Raw genomic sequence first — 18,052 nt, 5'->3', positions numbered from 1 at the left:
AACAGCTGCGCCTTAAAGCATTAAAACGGCCCCATAGCCTAATAAAGGAGAAATCACTTTTGTTCAAAGTGCATTTAACTTCACTGACTCTCAGGTAACACCTCGCTAATCTGTGTTCTAGCAGCTACAACTGTGTGAAACAGACCTGGCAGCAATTTAGGAGCAAGTTACTTCTTTATGTTTTTAAAAGAAAGAAATCGATGCCAACTGCAAACTGTTGTCTCCACGTGTGCACTGCAGTCATTAACAACAGGATACATTTCAATTTTCTACAGTTAATTTCAAATTTCTGGGATAAGTCTGTAACTTACATTCTTTCCATTATATTATGAAATGTTGTAGTTTTACTCTTGACATCATGTAGTTAGACGTTAAAGTAAATTTGAGCATTTTAACACGAGAGTCTGTGTCTGGATGCATGCTCAATCATTCAGGTGTTTATCAGGTCGTTGCATTTACAGCAGGGGTAACGTTTAAGCTCAGCTGACTGCAGCTTTCCCCAACCTTATAAACGTTATATACCAGCAGCACTGACTAACAATGGACCGTGAGTATTGATCAGCGGCCACGAGTAGCATTCACAGAGAGTTGGGGAGTGGCTGCACCATCATTGTAAGATGGTGAGGCTCCCTGCTCAGTTCAGTGATGGTCTTTCTCTTTTCATGTAACTGGCCTCCTCGACTCGCCCCCCAAACCAGCGTTCCTCCCCGTTCAGCACGTCTACATCCTTATGTTGTGCCATCTACCTTTGGGCAGACCAATATTTAGCTCGGCGTGGGGGGATTGAAAGCCACAGATGTAATGTTGTGAAAAAATGCATGTCAGCTGTTTGATACTCCTGACAGAGGGATCAGGAGAGGTTTTCGCTTAGGCAGCAGTTTGCCCATCTCTCCGGGGTCGCCTGGAGCTTTCTTTAGGGGCCTTCCCAGCTTTGACAAATGTCCAGCTCAGATAACTACATTTACTCTGGGTCTTTGTGATATGATGATCTGCTCCCCTGTGTCCCTTTTGTAGCATCCTGATAACACCCAATTTGTGCTGCACTGGAGGAAGCGAGTCAAACCTTAAATACGTTCCATTTATGCTGGTTTACACATTACTGATGGAAATGTCAGCCTGTCATTTCTCATTTCCTCCCTGATCAACTATAAGTGTTTGCTCAAATGACCAGGATCAACTTTCTGGGAGAGTGACTGACTCACTTTTGTGTGGACATTAACCCTTTAAGACCTACCATAGAACCAAGTCCGCCAGAGCTTATATTATATTTTTACATGCTGTGGAGCCATTTTTGGGAGCATTTCAAGTTGATATACATCAATACAACCATTATAGCCCAAATTTTAATAATATGTTTGCATTAAGTGCATAGTAATTACATAAATTGCAAGAAAGTGCAATAAACTATAAAAAAATTGAAAATCGTTTTTGTTTTTTTAACATATATTTCTAGTTAGAGAAATTTAAGAGGCTTATCCCTCAAAACTGTAAATACAAAAAAGTTGCACAAAATAGTTTCCCACCACAGGAAATTTATTTTGAGTGTCTTCATAGTTTTATTTTTGAAATACACCAATTTTTATACACTGCAGGAAAAACGAAAATAAATATTATAATGCAAATTTGCAAAAAAAACCAGCATGTGCATCAAAATAAACTATTTCCAGCAGTGCAATATGAGTCCTAAGCATCCCAGAAACGACACAGAAAGTCATAAAGTCAAATATAACTTTTAAAAACACCAGTATAACATCATGAGGCCCTGATAGTAAAAAAACTACATTTCCGCAAAATGACGTCACTTCCGGTTTCGGGCAGGACATGCGATAGTTCATGTTGATGGACGTAGGAAGTGTTACAAACAGCTGATCGGATCGGCAAAGCGTGTTTCTGGAATATTATGTTTTTGTTGCTGCAAGCGCTTTTTATGCAGTTTTTGCAAAGCTGTATGTGGAAGGAAACTGTGACCGAGGACAAGCTGATGGCATAAGATGTAAGTACAACTCCTCCGGTTTCATATGCAAAATAAAATTATTGCGCTAGCTCACGTGGTTCCGGTTCTACAGGGATTTTAAAATAGTTATGCAAAACAGAGCGTGCCCGCTCTGACCGGCTTGAAAGGGTTAAGGGACTGCAGATTTTGGCACTTAGCTTGTTTTTCTTTCTTTTTTTAAACAACTGTAAATGTTTATTATGTCTTATGTCGCTCAACGTGTTTTATTGTTGTGTTTTTGTGGTTGTTGTACTTGAGAAAAACGACAGAGAAGAATGATGCAGTCATAAAGCGATTCTCAGGGACTTCTTCTTTCTCTCCAGTCAGAACGACTCCTGCGGGAATTCCTCTCACTTTGAAATACACTCAGCAGTCGGGATTACCTCATGAGTCTAGCTAAAGTGAAAAACATTTCTGACTTCGTCATGCTGCATGAAAAAACATCTAAATGAGCTAAAGGTTGAGGGCTGTGTTTTCTTCTCTGAATCGGACACTTGTGCTAGATTACCGTTTCATTTAAGCTGTGTATTTTTCCTCCATCCTACAGCACCTTTGGGAGTCGCACCCTTGTGTCTTGCAATTTAATACTGTTCAGTAGCGGTGATTCATCAGCTGAGGGCTCGGTGAGGTCGCACAGCCACTGATATTTCAATCTGCTGTGAGCGCTGATATGGTAGAAAGGCTTTGTTTACTCCCCACGCTTCCTGCCTGTCCGACACAGTCATCAAAGGGAAGCGATACACACTTGGACCTCCACCTCTACACCTACAACAATACACATAACACTCGCTCTATTTTTATTTGCACTTCCTTTTGTCTTCTAATGGCTCTCACTCGAACCACAATCTGAGATGAGGCTGATCTCCGGGAGCTGAGAGGCAGCCTAGAGTAGTAAAAGCACCTCTTTAAAAAGAGATGTTTCCAGATAATACGTTCTAATTGTGCTTTTATCTGCAAAGCTGTTACAACCTCGACGAGGCAACTTGAGTGCACCGTCAAAGCCGAGCAAATCAAAGTGCTTCACAGAGCGAGGGAAAAGAAAGCAGCTCATTAGATATTTCATTTTCCATCACGGATGAGGTTTGGTAACTGCACATACGCGGCCTTTCTGCGGTGCAATTTAAGTAGAGCCTGATGGATATTTGATTTCAAAGACTGATATCAATGTTTGGTGATTTAGAAATTCGCTATATTGTCTGTTTTTTTTCCTCAGACGCATGAAAATAAAAACACTTGTTATTTGTAGTTATTTCTGAGTAGTTACCCAAATGACAATAATACTGTTTTATTGGTTCAACCAATTGTGGATTTCTCGTTTACGCTTTGCCCGACTGCTCAGGTCAGTTACTCTTGTAGCGCCCAAACATACGATGTTAACAGGGAGGTGGGAGAGTGCGCTGCTAGTTTATAAACTACACAATATCAACACTAACTATAGTGTTTCCATTAAACAGCTGTTATAAATGCTGATGCTGTTATTGGCTAATATATCAGCCCCAGCTCTAACTTTAAGTCATATTCTGAAAATTAAACATTTTAGGAAAAACAGTAACAAAAAGTATATCAGTGGTTTTAACCACATTTTTTAAAAATGATATATTTATTGTTTCTTATAAATAACATTTCTTTGTAACATTATTTTATCTCAATTCGTGTGTAAGACCTTGGGCACATTTATTATTAATTCATTATATCAGCTAATGGCACATGGCATAAAGTCACATGTCTTAATAATCACACTTTCCCTCTGATAAACATTTTGAAACAATGAGAGAATATAATCAGAGTTTATTCACCACCTACAACAATGTTAGATCCACTTCAAACAAAATGCACTAATACTAACAGCAGCTAACGGCAGCTAACAGCAGCTAACAGAGGCTAACGGCAGCTAACAGAGGCTAACAACAGCTAACAGAGGCTAACAGCAGCTAACAGAGGCTAACAGCAGCTAACAGCGGCTAGTAGCAGTGTACAGGCATGAGTGTCACTGACTCATCGACTCGTTTGATAGCCTTCTCTAAAACAAACAGGAGTTGACACCTGGCTGATGTAAACAGTGGACTAACAGCCTACATTCACTATAGATAAACTGCGGCCATAGTTGATTGTCCTTCATCAGCCACTGTAGGAGGATACACTTGAATTGGGGAGTAAGAAAAACAGAACAATGACACTAATACTAGCTCTGTTTGTACACCAAGCACACATGATGACAGATCTCAGAGCCAGCAGCAGCTTGTCTAACATGCTAATGTCCCATAAAGACCACAGGTTTATCCATAATGTGCATGTCCAAACAACCAGCTGCGAGCTTCTCACATTGATAAACTCTAACAATTGTTAAAAGGAGACAGACACTCCCTGGAGAATACCTACCTCATACGGGTATCAGTGGCCCAGCGATCAAGCGGCATTAATTCTGCTTCCAGAGACAATAGCAAACTGTGTCAGTCGTATAATAATATATTCAAACGGGCATTAGAGAAGCTTTACAGCTTGAGATAAAAAGAGGCAGATCGCATTAGGTATGTTTCAATTGATATCTTTTTTTAGATTTCACTGCCTACCCTGACAAAACACTAATGAAAAACAGTTATGAAATACTTACGGATGCTGTAACTAAAGGTTTGCACTTCCTCAGAGGTCACAAGCTGCTCTAAATTCTTAGCCGTCTATCAAAACCAGCTATGTAAACTTTAATAAGGGTTTAAAAGTGCAAACTCATAATTGTACTACAAGCAGTCTGTTTGAGAATAGTCAAAGCCAAAAAAGCTTGTGTTGTCAATTTCAGCAGCTGAAGGCTTTCCAGGAGTTAGGAAGATTTTCTAGCTTCTGGAGCTGGAAACCTTTCCTGGAAAACTGCAGCTGAGCATCCCACATCAGTTTAAACCACTTTACCTACTTCATAGCTGGAAAGATTTTAAACCACATCCCCCAACATGAACAACACAAAACAATCCGCATCTGCAAATGCTGCCATCATCACTTCACTCTCCAAGCACACCTTTCTGCATCACTGTGCCTGTCTTTAATTCCATCTTTTACCATTTATATAGCACAACAGTCACCTCAAAGTGCTTTATATTGTAAAGTAAAGACCGTACAATTACACAGAAACAACCTGAACATTTAGACAGTCCCCTGTGAGCAAACCCTTGGTGACAGTGGGAAAGAAAAACTCCCTGTTAACAGGAAGAAACCTCTGGCAAAACCAGTCTCTGGGATGGGCAGCCATCTGCTGCAACCGGATGGGGCTGAAGGGAGGGAGACAGGAAAAATCCTTGGAAATCTTAACAGTGAGACAACACTGCCACCAACAGGTCAGACTTTAAATTACCAAACAGTTCTCATTGAGCATTTTTTAAAATCGGAAAGAGAAAAACTAAGGCAGCAAGTATGCTGTCATCATCTATTTTCCAAAACTGCACAAAACCAGGTGAAAATCATGTTGGAGAGCTGGAGCAAGGACAAAAGTAAAGCTCTGCTACATTTGCTGTGGTTTTGAATCTGACCAAAGTCCAACAATGTGAAGAAACAGGTCACCAGCACATCTGGCTATTGCTTGTGACTAATGTATGTTGCAAGCAACTCTTAATTCCTGGAGTCATAAAATGCATGAACGCATTCAAAACATGAACACAGAAAGACTCTGAAACATTCACAAGTTCATTTCTACGCTGTGACGACCCACTGCACCCTGCCTTCCTTTTGGCTCACGTGTGTCTTGTTTGCAGGCGTTGGAGAGGCGGAGCTCCCGTTTACAATCAGTGACACTGGCAACACCTGCGCCAGTGAGCCGGGACTCTATATAAAAAGCCTTTAGGGCGGCGTTTTGGTCGGCTCTGAGACGCCAGGTTGGACTCTGGCTGCGTTAGGTTTGGTTTTTGACACTATTACATGCATCATCTTCCACTGATTACACACATCACTGTTTGTTTTTGACAGTAGGCTTTCTTTTCTGTTTCACTTGCTTTAAAAGAATAAAGCAGCTTGGGATACATTCCTAACCATGTCTGTGGTTTTCTTTGTCATGACCGTACGGCCCGGTTCGTGATAATGCTCTAAAAGCAACGTCTAAATTTGGCAAAATCATATCTGGTCTAGTTTTAGAAACGAAAGTGATCATGTGCGATTACAAATAAAAGAAAAAACCCTTCAGGTATCCTGTTAACATGGAAAATTCCTCCCAGCGTGTATTTCCAGCTTTAAGATTTCCAGCTCGGGTTGATCTCTGTCAGGATTCAGTGTTTCTGCTTCAGCAGGTCACGCTGTCTCCTCTCAAAGCAACACATCCGTCGTCACTTTTCACTCAAACATCCCTCATGATCACCGGATCCACATGCTGAGGGTGTCGGATAAAATCTTAAGACCTTTTTCCTGGAAACGAGCGGTTTTTCCTGCTGGTGTCCTTTAAAAGTCTGCAGCACTCGCATTTCTCAAAGGTCACTGAGAGAATGTGGCTGAAAGGACAAATGAAATCGTGACTATGAGGTGAACATTTTCTGACTGTTTTTTTTTTTAACCTAAATTTTTTTCTACAATTTGTGTAAGCAAGTAAACAGAGCTGTTTATTGCTGTTTCATGCCCTACAGATCACCACTATCAAATCTGAATATCTCAGCAGGGTTAAAGGGCACTTATCTGCTTTTCCTTATTTCCTGTCATACAGAAACTGTATGACTTCAAATAAAGTAATCATAAAAGTAATAAATAATAGTAGTAGTAATAACGTAAAAATAAAGGGGTCAGTCGATCCACAAGTAATCCCTGCGAGCCAAAAGCACAGACTGCTCACTGACCTGCTCTTCGATCTGCATCATGTCATAGAGTGGGGCTTTCCCTAAGATCACTTTAGGTACAGAAGCCCCACCCCCTTGCTTTTAAAACATTCTGTTTATGAAGAACAACGAATTACGAGTAAGTTGTATTTAAGGGGGAGGGGCTAAAACAGCTTGTTTCAGGCTACGTCCACACGTACACGGGTATTTTTGAAAACGGAGATTTTCCGTTTTAAAAAATAATCCCGTCCACACGTAAAGGCAGAAATGATGGAAAACGCTGCTAGGAACATGCCAAAGCAGCAGGTGGCGATATATTCCTAACCGTGCAGAAATGTTGGCCAATCAGAAGTCTAGAAGCCTCGGTGGGAAATAGCAAACAAAGCTGGGGCATAGAAGCAGAACCGAGTCGTATGTGTGGAGGGACAGTAACTGTGTGTGTATATGTAAGCATTTAAACACTGCAGAGAGAATTAACAGTAACAGTATTGTAGAAATTCATTTCACCGAAACAATAACGTGGCGCACAGTGTGACGTCAAAAAATGCGCACACCTTTGACGCTGCGTTTTCTGCATTTTTCTCGTCCACACGTAAACGCAAAAACCGAGTTTTTAAAAATATCCACCCTGGCCGGAGTTTTTAGAAATCTCCGTTTTCAGTGACCAAAAATGCCGTTTACGTGTGGACGAAAGGTGCAAACGCATAGAAAAATCTGCGTTTTCAAAAATACCCGGGTACGTGTGGACGTAGCCTCAGACAGAGGATGAACTGAGGGGATGATTATTTTGAGCTTTCAACCATAATAAGCTATTCTAGGAGAGCCCAGGAATAAAACCACTGAGGTGTGAGCAGAGTAAGTCCACTGAAACAAAAAAGCCTAAACAACTCAAACATAAAAAGCCTGTTTTTGGTTTTTTGGGGCCATAAACCAGCTGAGTCACTTCTAAGGACCAGCCTGAGTCACGACTGAGGCTGCAGAGCAGCTTCACCTGCAGATGCTTCACATGCTCACTGAATACAAAACAATCCGACATCACACACTAAACACGACGATGGGGTACTTTACGTCTCCGCAGCTCCACAGGTGTGTCCAATCAGGCCTAATGTTGCCCTCGTCTCGGCCTCAGCAGCAGGTTCCCGAGCTCCTCGGTCTGATAAGAAGGTCTCTGCCGTATTCTGTTCGACGCCTTCTTGCTGTTTGTTGTGCGGAGGGGCTGCACGTTGAAACCAATTTAAATGAGCTCTGCTTTGATCCCGTCTCACCGGTTTTGTGTCCATAATGAAGCAAACTGCACATACCGATGAGCGTCAGCTCGATGCATTTGTACTTCAAAAGGCCCGCCTCAAAACGACGTGAAACACATTAGTAAAGGTGCAAGTTGGCAGCACAACGACAACAACACGAGGTCAAGACTTTATCGTGCTAGAGAGGAAGCTTGTTGGGAGGAATGACTCTGTGCAGTCAGTGAATGCAATCAAGTCCAGAAATGAAAAGTTGCCTCTTACAATAATGCAAACAAATTCATCTCAATACCATCAAATTTAGAAACATCCAGAGTAAAAATTAGTCCAAACATTTATATGTCTAGGCTGAGCTGTTGTAAAGAATTATCAGGCTGCTCCCTGAAAAGCCTCAAGTTGATCCAAAATGCTGCAGCAGAGTACTGATGGGGCCTAACGAGCTTCTCTTTAATTAAATCCTGAATTTAATTCTAAATCCTTCTCCTGACATGCGAAGTCTGGGACAAGCAGCCCCTGTCTGTCTTAAAGACCTCACAGTAGCTTATCCCCCTAATAGATCGCTGCTTTCTCTAAAAGTAGAAAGGGAGGCAGAGCCTTCAGCTTCAGGTCGCTCTGTGGAAGCAGCTCCCAGTCTGGGTTCAGCAGGCATTACTCCCTCGTTACTGTTCACACTACGATTGAAACTTTCCTTTTAGGTCGGGCTCGATCAGGTGACCCGGAGCCCTGCTGCTATTGGCTCAGGGTGCTGGTTGTTTAGTTTGTTTTTTTTCTGTCTCCCTGACTCCGCCCCTGATGGGTGCCTCTCTCTGATCTTGCTTCTATTATTGTCCTCTCCCTGTTAAAAAGGACTTCTTCCTCCCCAGAGTCTCCAAGTGCTTCCTCAGAGTGGATCACCTGATTGTTGGAGTTTTCTCTCTGATCCTGACTGTTGATTTGATCTGTCGCTACATGAATTCAACTGAACTGAATTAAACTTCAGAGTAAAGCCAATAATAAAGCAGAGTTCGTTTTTGATTGTTGCTCCCCTCAAACTGTGAGCGAGCAGAGCTGGTGTCTCAGTCACACCTGTTACCTTATGAAAACAAAACCTGTGGCCAAGTCCAAATTTATATACAGTCTGTGGTGTTGAGACCAAGAGAAATGTCAGTGAAAGTCATTTAAACAGTGCAGTAATAATATCATGTCTATCATGACAGTCCAGAGTTCAGAATATGGAGAAAAAGCTGAGTCCACTCAGCTGCTGACACGTTCCTGCCCTGTGATCAACGCTTTATTATTTCTCAATAAACTGAGGGAAACTAAATGCATACCAACTTACAAATCTAATTCTTCTTCTTCATTCAACTGTTCGTCCATCAGTCGCTGCTCAAGCTTCACTTTAAGCTCTTTGCGCTGGAATTTATTCCCCGATAACGGACACATCTGACGTCAGTCTGGGTCATTTATAGCACAGTTACAGCACCAGGAAGGGCTCTGTGGATGTAGCCCAGGTGTCACAACACACCTCAAGTTTGGCCAAATAAATCTTCACAATCGTTTATTCATCTGCTTATAAATCACTGCACCCACGTGACCTCTAGGGCCCCTAAATTGGACCTTCCTCTCAAATAGAGGACACGTTTTAGGCAGCAGGTGTAGGTGTCACCAAGTAACTACACCTGCTTCTTCTTGGCCACTTTTGGTGTTTATGACTCACTTTGCGCACTCAAAGTGTTCAGTGGGCCAGATGTGTTCCAGCTGTCACCCCTGACATCGAGGCCGTGTTAGGTGGAGCTGCGGCTGATCCGAAGCAGTCCACGCTCAGAGCTACCTGTGCGTCAGGTGCAACCATGTGTCGCTAAAGAGGCTCAGAGCGCGCAGCTGGCGCTAAAAGTGCGCGGGAAAGTGTTTGTCTTGTGTTTAGTGACTCTGCGTTAAGCGCAGTCGTGTCTGTGAAATCATCCCCAAAACACGCTGATCGGTCTCCACATTACGCAACCGCTCAGACGCACTGCTGCTCTCCAAGGGTCTCTGCTTTAATTCCCCAGCAGCAGCAGGGACCTTTACAGAGCAGCTCCGAGGAGCACCGATGCCAAAAACACGGGAGTGTCTGCGCACAGACACGCCAGGATAACGTGACAGCGCAGGTAACAACTCCACGTTATCGAAAAAAACAAACTCACCTTTAATTCCTGCGCTGGTTCCGACGGGCTCCGCTCACTGAGCCATTCAACTTAGAGTCCACAATTTAAAAACCAAAAAGGTAAACACAGTTTCTCCTCGGTGAAGATGGGAGCTCCTCCGCTCCTCTCCTCTGCCTCCTCCCGGCAGCGCTGCGCGTCGTGTTTTGGACGTCAGGCTGATAAAAAAGAGGTTTATCGGTTCACCTTGACATCCTGGCTCCTCCCTCCTCCTCTCTCTCCCTCTGTCTCTCCTTCACTCAGTCCCTCCCCTCCTCTCCATCAGCGGAGCAGCAGCAGGAGTGTTTCGTGACTCTCGGTCCAGCAGTCTGTCTGTCTGAATGATGAGAATACAAATCAAGCTGCCGGGTTTTTCCAAGGACGCACAAACTGGCAAAGGAAGACAGAAGGAGGAAAGGAAGGAAGGAAGGCAGAAAGGCGTAAAGCGATGAGAGATGTTTCCATGTCAGACAGTTTAAACTGGGTGGATTTTACTGCTGTGGGGTTTTCTCAGACTCGTGCAGGAGAGTCTGAGGAAGACTGCACCTGAGATCCAGCTGGAGGAGTGAAGCAAATAAAACACAAGCTGCTTAAAATAAGTTCAAGTTCCTCACAGCATGCCACGGAGCCGGACCGATATATCAGCAGATATATGCAACATATATCTGCTGATATAATAGCTGATAACTCTATATTAAAAGTAAACATGTGAAAGAGAAACACCCTTCAACCAGTGTGAGGGCTGTTGTTGCATAGTTTGTCCACCAGGTGGACAAATGAACAGGTGTTTGCTGCCCCAAATATGAAAACCAGCTGATCTGAGCCTGAGAAAGAGAGCATATTTCTCTCATGCTGGCTTATGAGAGAAGCACTCACATTCACTCGCACATTCACACCTATGGGCAATTTACATTTTTTAATTAACCTATCCCCACATATTAGTAAAACTAAATTTAAACTGAATTGAGTCAGGCTGAGCGTGATCTACAACTTATTTTGACATTAAAACTAAATTTCTTTTAAACTGCACTGTCATGTTATCTGAGCGAGAAGTCGTAAATAACAGCACATAACAAATGTTAAGGAAATCTTTATGTTTCATGTGTATGAAAGAAAAAATATCGGCTCATATATCGGATAGCTAAATCACCAAATATCGGTATTAGTCTGAAAAATCCTATGCCGAGGCTCTAGTACACAGTGCATGATGAACCACACGCTTTGAATAAAAGATGAATTAAAATAAGACGTCAGGTGTCCATCTTCTTTATTCTAGCCAGTGGTAGCTAACACCATTGTCCTTTCTCATTTGTTAGCTACGTCACTTAGCATGAAGTAATAAGATCAGCTAATCCATCCAAACTATTAGGGGCTGATGCTAACTTAGCTAATGATCTAATTTGAAAGGTTACATCACAAACTAACCCTCTCTGGATTAATGCAGTGTATAACTAGCATGCTAACCATAGCTTCCTTGCTAATATTATTGCTAGCAAACTCATATCTAAGTGAAATGTTAACTGGCTAGCTTGCCAAAAAATAACTCACCAGATAACATGATCCAACATTTATTTATAATGTCAAACTGATGGATAATCAAACAGTTTTTATTTTAGCCATCAGTAACTCATGTAAGTACAGTTGTATGGCTAACATAACTTCTGTAGCAACAGTGAACACGGAGACAGTTAGCCAGCTAGCTGTAACTCAGCTACACAAGGTGTACCTGATAAGCTTTGTCATTACATCAAGGTAGCATAAAGTCTGATTTACTACAAACAAGGCTGTTTCAAGGTAACATGTGTTATGGGAAATGTAGTCCCCAGTGTTTCTGAGGCTTGCATTTTCAAAGCAGTCTCCTGTGAGCTGAGCAGTAACTTAAATTAACTCAGTTGTGGTTTCCTGCTTTTAATATTTAACACGATGCTACAAACCAGTGAGTTCGTATCCTGTTTAACACACCTGCACCTCCTGAACATTAAATATTTACACTGTCATTAGTGGTAAACTTACCTGTAAGGCATCAGTGTGCCGTCCGAGTCCATATATAAAAGGCTCCAGCTAGCATAATGGCTGAAGGCTCTGCATCAGTGGTCAGATTTCAGGGGCTGAGCTCAGACTACCTGCAGCTCATTTGACTTTCAAACTTCTTCATTACACTAGATTCAAATCACATCTAGCATGCTGCATCTCTAGTTAAAAATTTCCAGCTTCTGAGAAAGTGTTTTGTGCCAGTTTTCCTACTGAACAACGATTTTTACTTATTTCCTGTCATGGCTCTCCTGTTCCAGTGGTGGCTGTTCATGTTAAATATGGGCAAAGTTTCTAATACGGAGGTTAGTTTGTGCACAAGTAATCCCTGTGAGCTAAAGGCCAGGCCTTACACTGCTCTAAATACCCAGCTTTACACAGTTTGTTTTCTATCATTGCACCTATGTGATGTCAGAGAGGGGATATACCCAACTGCTGCACCAAGAGGCCCAAATAATTATTAATAGCAGTCTTTTCAGTCTGGCTACATTGCTGCCTTTGTTGGATTTTAGTGAAATTTCATGCCTTTCTTTTTCCTCTGTTATAAATTTTATCCCCACCAGAGATGAAAGGCAAATACCGGTGTGGGCCCCCGAGGGCTGATCCCGGGAGGAGAAACAAATCGCTTTGGAGATCTGTTATGAATAAAGGAGCAGCTGAAAGAAGCTTTTGACTAAGTTACTCTGAGGTGTGTTGGTGTAAATTATGTAAATTATGTGCGGTGTGTATTTTATTACGTGCGAGACTCCAGGGACGACCGTTTAATTCTCTACATTGGAACTATTATGATACAATTTTAACTCTACAACATTTTTATGTTATCAGAAAGTGTCTTGAACATTCCTTTATTACATTTTGTCAGAATCGTTACTTTCTGGCACCAGCAGCAACGTGTAGGGTAAGGGGCCCCCTCAAACTTCCACTTTTAATTGATCCTACTAGATGTGCACCCAGCATCCACTGCAGGAGGGGCCCCCTGTTCATTTTTGCCCAGGGTCCCTGCAGACTCTAGAGTCTCCACTGCTTCCCACCACAGATGTGAGCAGAGGTCTTACTGGGCCCACTGCAGTCAAATTGGATCAAATTAAAGATTCGTCCTCCCTCCATCGTTTGTGTTCCACCTGTGCCTCCTGACTACACCTCCTTCATCAAACCTCCTCGCCCCTGCAGATACATTTCAGGTGTTGTAACCTTTCAGTATTCTGTACAGAGACTGATTTCTGGGTTATAGGCGATAAAAAAGCCTGCTTACGTCTGGTTTTCCTCTTAATGATTTGAATTTAGCTTCTTTTTATTTTGGCTTGCAGTGAGTAAAGTTTCCTCACGTAGACTTTCCAAAGGAGGTGCTGAGAAGTCCTTTATGTGCAAAGGTAAGGATGGAGGTGGATTAAAGATGAGGAGAGTTGCACAACAAGTTAAAGGCAGTGACTTTCAAGAAACCTTCAAACCCATCACAGGCCTTCTGTTGCAGAAAAAGGAAAAAGAAGCGTCTTTGAGGGCCTGGTGATTGATCTTTGAAACGTGTAAACACCAGAAGAAATGCACAGCTCCTACGTTCCTGCTTCCACGTGCTCAGATATTTGAGGCTTTGTGCAGCCCAAACGGCCCTTCATATCGGTTTTTGCTCCTGTTTAGATGTCCTCCCTTTACTGTGTGTGACCTTCTGCAGCGTTGCTGATTGTCATGGTCCTGCGTCTGGAGTTTTATATCCCTGATTGTTTTGTTCCAGTCCTTCGTTCTTTGTGGATGTAATAGCTGAAACATCGCTCGATGGCTCCGTCTGTTGTGTTTTCCCTGAACTCCTGGATGCATTTAGACTCTCTAGGAAACCAGGAAAAGAGGGAATCATCTACTCTGAGACTGGATTCAGTGACTGCTCCTTTGCTGGTTGCACTCATTTCCATAAACAGGTCAAACAACAATAGTGTTACATAAAAATGTGAAGTTTCAGCACAATATCTTGCAAATTGAAACCATCTTTAATCAACCGTGTCACTGATTAGTCGATTAATCAGCACAGATTAGGTTTGATTTTAGACTTGCTTGTTGCTTCATTTCTTTCTATTACTTCCTGTCAAAGTGGAGCTGAAACACACAGCAGCTGATTGGTTCATAAAAGTACAAATCATCCAATCAGAATCAAGAGTCCTACAATCAGCACCAATCTGCAGGCGTGACACACACACACACACACACAGATAAAAACACAGCCTTTGATGAGTAACTTTCCTCCAGCTGGTCCCTTCAAGAGGCTTTTCAGATGAACACTGAGTCTGTTGTCTTCATCGCTTCCTTCGTCATAAAGATCAAGCTGTTCATCTCACACACACACACACACACACACACACACTAACCCTCTCATAGCAGAAATCCTCAGTCTTTTCTGGGAACAGAGCATTTCTGATCCAGTTAAAGTCTTTGCAGAGGTGTCGCGCGTCTTTTCCAGCTGCTGTTAGCGGGAGACGATCTGGAGCTTTGTTTCACTGTTTTCTTACAAACACACGTATCTGTAAGACAGTCTGCATGTGCGTAGGAGTGCGTTTTCAGTTTGCTTTTGTTTCCTGCCATCAGCACTCGGAGTAGTAGGAGGTTTTTATTGCTATTGTTGTCATTTTTTCTGTTTCTAAACTGAACCGAGGCCTGATAGCATGTAGTTCACCGACCTGTCGCTCCAGTGGGCAAAGAGCCTGGAGGCCACACTCTGAGACACAAAGGAACTAAAAAAGGCTGTCATGGAAACCTGTTAGTATCCCCCAAGAAACCAGTGACCAGAGTTAAGCTCAGACCTGTCTGTTTATGAGGTATTTTCCACTATATGGCACATCAGCTACATGTTTGGCAGCTGATCTGTAACGGCCTCTTCTTTCTGAAACTCAGAGAACATACTGGAGTTTTAATCACCAAGCAGTGATGGTCTTTACCAAACAGCCGGCTGTGTTATTGGTCAGATAGCCAATTAAAAATGCTCCAATAGCACAAAAGGCCTAGCAGAAGCTACACCTGCTTGGGTTGGCGCAGCAGTCAGTCCAAGCAGCCGTGCTCAGGTATCCAGGCGAGTCATGAAAAAGTTCACCTCACTCAGTAGTTAAAAAGTGTTGCTGTAAGAACGTATTAATGCTTTAAAGTTGGCCATTTTCACACAGAGACTCAGTCACTTCTGAAGCCTCTAGTGGATATTAAAGGAACTGCAGTTTTTTTTACATACTTCACTTCCATTTGGTTATTTGCTGACTATACTGCTTAAAACATGGTGTTCCACAGGGCGCTGTTCTTGGACCCTCACCACTTTTAATGCCGCTTGTTTAGACACTTCCATGTTTCGGTCTCTCCCCTTTAGCTGTAACTCACGTTTACAAAGGTAAAACATCTCCACATGTTTGTGTAGGCTCATCCAGGTCACGCAGTCTTAGGAGCTTTAAAAGGAAGCGACTGGACTTCAGTTTTGTTGAAGACGGTTCACCTCTCAGCCAAGAAGCTTCAACAGCTCTAAAACATTTTAGAACGGAAGAAGTGAAGTCGCCTTCTTCTTAAACTTCATGACTGTTCTGCTCTTCTACACATTTGCAAGATTGCAAGACATTTTGTCCTGCTGACGGCGACCTCCCTCATATACGGGAGTAATAAATAAACAATTACATATTTGTTTTTTCCGTGAATCGCTACCTTATCGTGGTGGAGGGGTTTGTGTGTCCCAGGGATCCCAGGGGCTATGTTGTCTGGGGGCTTTTGCCCCCTGGTAGGGTCTCCCATGGCAAATTGGTACGGGGTGAGGGACCAGACAAAGAGTGATTCAGAAGACCCTTATGAAAAGAACATCGAGGGAACAGTTTACCCTGCCCGGGATAGGGTTACCGGGGCCCCGCCCTGGAGCCCCTCCCCGGGCCTGGCTCCAGGGCGGTGCCCGAGGGCGAGCGTCTGGTGGCCAGGCCTTAGTCCATGGGGCCCGGCCGGGCACAGCCCGAAGAGGAGACATGGGCCCATCCTCCCGCAGGAGGTGCCATAGGGGTCGGGTGCATTGTGTGCCGGGTTTACTCTGCTTAGGCTGCTACCCCCCACGACCCGGCCTCGGATAAGCGGATGAAGATGGATGGATGGATGGATGGATATTTGTTTTTTACTAACTACAATAGTATTTGTGTAGATTTTTTGTGAATTAACAAAAACTTTCTCCTGTATAATAATAGGACAGTTTAGGACTTCTTCTGTAATTTTACATGGTTTTTTTTTATAATTTAAGCCCAAAAAGTCGTGCTGACAGACGTTTTTCATTTACTACAGCAGCATTTCTTTATCATGTGCTAAAATTGAGACATGCTGTTGACATTGTGTTTCCTGTGAATGTGCAGGTAAGCTTACGCTGAGAGAAAGGGGATTTTTAATGGTCCGGCTCCGGATGTGAAATGAGTTTGACATTCCTGCTGTAGAGGTTTCCTGGACCCAGACTTTTACATGGTATGTAACTCTTCAGCTGAGGTTTCTCAGTTGAATGAGCTGTCCAATGAGCACCATGACAACACTAATGATTAACCAGGCACTAATCCACTGGCAGAACTAAATCAAGCCTCCCATGATCATATACAATTGGCCAACTGAAAGTTTGGATAGAGACATGATACAATCTCACCACTGAATATGCTAATTTTTCATAGTTTTATTAGATTTAGTTTACAGTTCTGGTTACAAAATATCTTATAGGACTGTGTAACCTCGCGGTTCCTCTTAAAGCTTTGGGTTGGGTAACGTGTGGAGGATCTGTTGCAAACACGAAGGTTTCATTATGCAAATCCTCATTATGACAAACAACACTTTCTGTTTGGGTATCAACACGTGGATTTCATCACCTACACAAGTCAAACCGTGTTTAGACTGATGAACAATCTGCTGCTCCATTGTGCTGCAGTTTGTCCCGTCCATATTTTGTTGTGTCCTGTGGTTTGTAAATCTTAATGTAGTAAAGTAGTGAGCTGCTCCTCCTTTCTTTGCATTTTGCTTCCAAGGATCCAGAGTTTCTGATCATTTTTAAAAACTGGCCTTGAGTAATAGCTCTGGGGGCTTTCTGGGTCTTTAGCAGGGGTGTTGAACTCCAGGCCTCGAGGGCCGGTGTCCTGCAGGTTCACCCTGGGTCAACACACCTGAATCACATGATTAGTTCATTACCAGGCCTCTGGAGAACTTCAAGACATGTTGAGGAGGTCATTTAGCCATTTAAATCAGCTGTGTTGGATCAAGGACACATCTAAAACCTGCAGGACACCAGACACGAGGCTTGGAGTTGGAGACCCCTGGTCTTTAGTCACTGGTTAGCGAAAATCACCCCCCTCCATTGGAAGTCAGATGGAGTGGAAAGAAAATCAACTCTTTGGATGAATCCTGAGAAAAGTGATGTCAAAGAGCGCCTGATAAATAAAAAGACCAACGGGCTCGTCCACCTGTTGTTCTTCTCCCGTAACCTGACTGCTAGCATCACGGCTTTGATGTTTCCTTTGTCATCACTCTAGTGACGAGCTTTGTTTAGAGTTTATGTCCCCGACTGTTCCTCGCTCGGGCTCAACTTCATGTTTAATGCAGTCGTGTCTTCTTCTGTGTGTGTTTCGTTTTGGCCGTTATTTCCTCTTTTTACTATGAAAGTAAGTTGTTTGTTTTTAGTCCCTGATTTTTCTCTTACTGTCAGCTCTTCTCCCTCCTGGTCTTTGTTCAGTAATTAGTCTTTAGTGTATTAACAGCCCGCTCTTCCTGTTGCCCTTTGTCAGAGCTAAGTTTTTATATTTTTTGTAGGCTTTAACACACCACACTACTGCTCTCATGGCTTTTTATTCTCTGTTTCTTTTCTTAAAAGCAATAAAA

This window comes from Neolamprologus brichardi, chromosome 10, assembly GCF_056152115.1.
Source record: "Neolamprologus brichardi isolate AB-2024 chromosome 10, ASM5615211v1, whole genome shotgun sequence".
NCBI lineage: Eukaryota > Metazoa > Chordata > Actinopteri > Cichliformes > Cichlidae > Neolamprologus > Neolamprologus brichardi.
The sequence above is the reverse complement of the archived record's forward strand: the minus strand, read 5'-3'. Positions refer to the sequence as shown.